Source organism: Ammospiza nelsoni, chromosome 2 (assembly GCF_027579445.1).
Source record: "Ammospiza nelsoni isolate bAmmNel1 chromosome 2, bAmmNel1.pri, whole genome shotgun sequence".
Taxonomy (NCBI): domain Eukaryota; kingdom Metazoa; phylum Chordata; class Aves; order Passeriformes; family Passerellidae; genus Ammospiza; species Ammospiza nelsoni.
In genome coordinates, this window is record NC_080634.1 from 96,178,366 (window position 1) to 96,183,057 (window position 4,692).

Consider the following 4,692-nt stretch of genomic DNA (forward strand, 5'->3'; position numbering starts at 1 on the left):
ATACAGGGTTTAGACTGAGTCAGCTTGTCTTGTCCACCATTATCTCCATTTCCCTGAAGTAAAAGGCAAACACTTTCAGCACTGTTGGTAATTCTCAGCTTAGATTTATGCTTATTATGACAGCCTTGACAAAATCACCCAGAGATCTGTTGTACTTGACCTTGCACCAGCAGAGTGGAAGGTGTGCACCTGAGATTAGACAGCCCATACACAGCAATACCGATGAACTCTCCTGTTCAGTTCATCTGATAAACACATGATGCCATCATTGGTATTTCAATGAAGAAGTGCTGAGCCATTGCTTTAGTTATAGACCTTCATGCAATTTGTTGTGGTGCCTTGCTTAAGTTTTGGATGGGTTTTGCCCACAGAGGATCAGATTTCCCTTATCTAAGAAGAACCTTGGTAAAGAACCAGCAAACATTCTATAGAACTGTAGAGAAAAGTACAGTAGACTTTATGCTTCTTTGAGTAAGGCTGTACTGGAGGGGATTTCAACAAATCCAGTGGAACCAATCTCTAACAGGTTTATTTCCATGCCACCCTTGTCTCCCCTTCTAGCAGTCACACAGCTGCACTCAGCACAGCAAGGGAGGCTTGTTTCTTCTTTTCTGCCCCTTCAGACTTTGACACAGACAGTCTCCTTCTCCCTGTGTTTGTGTGTAGATACTGTGGAAAGGGAGAGGAAAAAGTTTGAGGATAATGTCTTTCTACCTCCCTGTCCTTGGCCTGGAAGTGATTAATAGCCCTTTGCTACCACACCCCCCTCCCCACACCGCTGCACCTGAGACATGAAGTTCAAAGACAAGGGATTTTTTAGAAAATACCAAGGTTTCTAGGTTATATATTAGTACAGATAAGATAAGAGTTGTCTTCTTCTACAATTTGATCCTATTCCCACTCCAATCAAAACCAAATGCCTAGTTTTGTGCTAGTACTTCAATAACAGAGTACCTGAAGAATATGTTCAAAGAAAACCTATTAAAATTTTAGATTTGTTTAATAAGCAAATGTGTTAAAGATACTTAGAGAAAAGTTTTTATTTTACAATAGCTACTATTGGTAATGATGAAGAATGAAGGAATTTTAGGTGAATAGTTAAATAGAAAAGACTGCTAAATTATTTTTCCTTCAATAGGTTGACCTGCAATACTGAGATGTCTGAGAATAAATAGGACTACTGCCTTTTCACTTTATTCCAGTATTATGCTAGACAAATGTGCCATTTTAACCTTTCTCCTCAGCAATACCAAAGAAATACTAAAGGAATTAAATACATGTATATATCAAATATATGTACCTATTTATCTCCAGGAAACCAGTGAGGTAAAGGGGTTAAATTGTGTTTAACCAGAATGTATACTTAGTGTTCTTTATCTCCCTGGAACTTGTTAGCACTTTGAGGACCAATTCACTGAGAATGAATAATACCGTGAATGACATCAGCTTCCGCCAACATGCAAGAGGTTACTATGGTAATGGAGAAAGTTTTTCACAGTACAAAACAAGCACCATACTCGATATATTAGACAGCCAAAGAAAGCAGTCACATATAAACTACAGCATCTTTCTAATGAATAGCCATTTATGCAGCATGCATGCTAGCAATTCTGCCGAGTTCCTCTGAACATCAAACTGTTGGCAGTTATATTGAAAATCTTGGCAGATTTACAAAAGTGCTAACATTTTGTTTTCAGCAGCTTGTTTTTTTCTTTCTCAGAGCCCATATCTTCAGCATATTCACAGAGTCTTTAGCCAATGCCAACCAGGAAGGTCTCTGATCTGAGCTTAAATGTACTGTATACGCACACTGAGAAGGCAAGATGTACAAGCCATGCAAGTGATTCAAAATAGATTTTTTATTTGTGGCATTAGAACAGATGGCTTCTTTGTTAGGTAGCACTTTCTTTTCTATTTGCTCACCACCTTTTCCATAAGAGTTTAATCCACAAAACAATACAATGTATTTGATAATATGCAAAAGTCAGAAAACACTGAAACTTTCAAATCATAGCCATGCATATATGTATGGTTATTTCAGTGGTAGATCAAGATCATATCAAACCACATAAATATCCCCTAATTCTAAACAGAGGCAATATATTATTTCCTTACTCCTTCTACTCTCTGAAAAAAAAAATCAAAACAAGCCAGTAACTTCTTATTTCGGATGGGGTCCTAGGAAATCCATTCTTTCTTGCAGTACATTGAGAGATGAAAAGAAGAAATCCAAAAGCAGTTACAGACCATTGATTTCAGGAGTCTGCTGGCAGATAAGTCTGGGGTTTTCTACTGATGTAAATTATTGTAAACCTTATCCCAATACACAGGGGTATCATCTGACAAGACCTTCCTCACAGCACTTTTTCTATGCTTCTCCATTGCATTCCCCTTGCCAAGGATGAGGAAGTGAGTAAAAAGCAAAGGAATGAGTTAGAGTGAATGAACTTTCATGCAATTCCAGCAAAAAGCAGTAAGTGATCTTGGATCCTGTCTTCTGCCACCTATGTAATACATTTTGGCTGAGGATGTTGCCAAATACATACATTTAAAATGCTGCCAAAATTAAACTTCACTTTCCAAGTCTTTCTGTGTATCATCATCCAGTCATTCGACCTGACATTGTTTTCACAGACATTAAAGGTTTTTCCAATCACTCCTCTGCACTTCTTATCAACTTTTCAAGTGAGGTTTTAAAACAGATTTTAAATTTAAAACACCTTTTACTGCATGACTTATTGTATAAATAAATGTATTCTTAATATCAGAATTAGAAAAATATTCCATACTCTAAAATTTGTATCCTGCTGGCCCTATATTTTCAGCTATGGCATTTCAAAGACCTTCCATTCTTGACATTTGAACTAAATATTTTTAAGCTTTTATTCACAGTGTTTTAACATTTTAGCTTCTTCTTCTCTGTTGTCTTATCTACTACCATGCCAGTTGATAGGTTGGTAATGCTTTTTGTTTTTTTGTTTGCCACATACTGGAAAAAGGGTAAACAAGAAATGGAAAAAATATAGGAAAAACTTTTCGTTTTGCCTGAAGGTCCATTCCTATATTTTTATGGCTTTGCTTTATCTTTTCTAAGACATTTCATGTTGAATTGTGATTCTGTAATTGAAAGGTATGGCAGTTCCAAGAAGAGATAGCCTGTCTCTAGAAACAGAGGAGACAGCAGCACACATTATGCATATTGGCCTGAGACCTGCAGCCTGACCAGTCTTAATGGGCCAGCATGATACTGGGGGCAGAACACAGCCCACTATCCTGAGCAGGAGTGTTCTCCTATTTTTGGTATTTTTAGGCATTGCAATAAAGATGAGAGATGATCCTTTGGGTAGTACTTTTCCATACAGCTCAATGGTATACTGTATAGAAATACCTGTATTTATCAGTATTCTACCATAGAGCTCATACAGCTTTACCTGTATTTTGAAAACCTTGGTTTTTCCCTCTGGTCATACTTTTTGCATCTCAGGGAGGAATGTAATTAAGTTTCTTCTTTTTAGCAAATTATTTAACATGTTAACACAATCTCAGAGGTAGCACTAACTTGAATTAAGGAAAAAAATCAAACCCCAGTACTCTTTCAAGTACTGCCCCCACATAATCCTGAGAGGATCTGATCTGCTGTTTTATGAAACAAAGCTTGTTAGATTTGTACTTGTAAAGATGGTTAAATAGCCATCTTCTTTTATGTGAACACTGGCCTTAGTACTGATATTCAGCTGCTTCCCCAGCAGCACTACACTAACTAGGAGGACTTTGACACCTTTCAAATTACTCACCACCTACATTCATCATTGAGGGTATTTCCTTCCCTTGGACATACAGGAAAACAGCACCTGACAGCCTGTTAGTCCCCAAAAGACTCACTCAGTAGGACTTCGGAAAGGCCTTACAGTTGTTCATGTGCTTTGAGTTAGTCACACAGGAGAAGTACTGACAAGATATTCCCAAGAAGCAAAAAGAAATTTTACTGGCAACTTCAGAAAAACCAAAGAGCTTTGGCAAAAATTAAGAGTAACATTCAACCAATGTAAAAAACTTCTTAACACATCAACACAGTCCATTCAATTTAGCAAACTCTAAGCCCATTTCATTTTAAGTTACTCAAAAATTCCAAGAAGAGAGAATTAGAGGAACAAGAGAAAGAGAACATATAGCAAAGGACTTACACGGTCACAGAGCATGTTACAACTGAGGTGGCCATAAGGCACAGAGTACTAGCACATAACAGCAGAAGACTTCATCTCACACAGAGTTACACCATACCACTTCAGAAGACTTCAAGCATCTGCTTGCCTTCTTCTTTAACCTTTTATACCCTCATGTTGATGCATTGCACCTGCGTGCCCTCTGCTCCCTTTGGTGGTTGGTCAGTGCCCCTGGCCCTCCATGGCTCATTGCTGTCAGTGCTGCTCACCTGCTGCTCACAGCTGTGGCCCGTTGGGGATGAGGCTCAGCCACAGCCCCACTCCCAATTACCACAAACTACCTTACATAACTACCTACATTACACAATTACCATTCCTGGGTGCCAGTGGCGTTCAGCTGATAGAAATTCCAAGAGGAGGCAAGGTCAAGTTGTGTTCTTGTGGAATGTTTGGCCTTAAATACTCCTTGGCCAGCTTGGGCTCTTCCCCTAAGGTGGGACTCCAGTAATGTGGGCACTCAGGAGCTGGG

General features: G+C 38.7%; 1 long non-coding RNA gene across 1 annotated transcript; it reads right to left on the reverse strand.

Annotated features, from left to right (window-relative positions):
- Positions 1-456: 456 nt before the first annotated feature.
- On the reverse strand, positions 457-4,281 carry LOC132070177 (uncharacterized). Its single transcript, XR_009417898.1, has 2 exons — positions 4,185-4,281; positions 457-669 (listed from the first exon to the last, which is right to left on the reverse strand). It is a non-coding gene; the product is annotated as an uncharacterized LOC132070177 (long non-coding RNA).
- Positions 4,282-4,692: the final 411 nt, after the last annotated feature.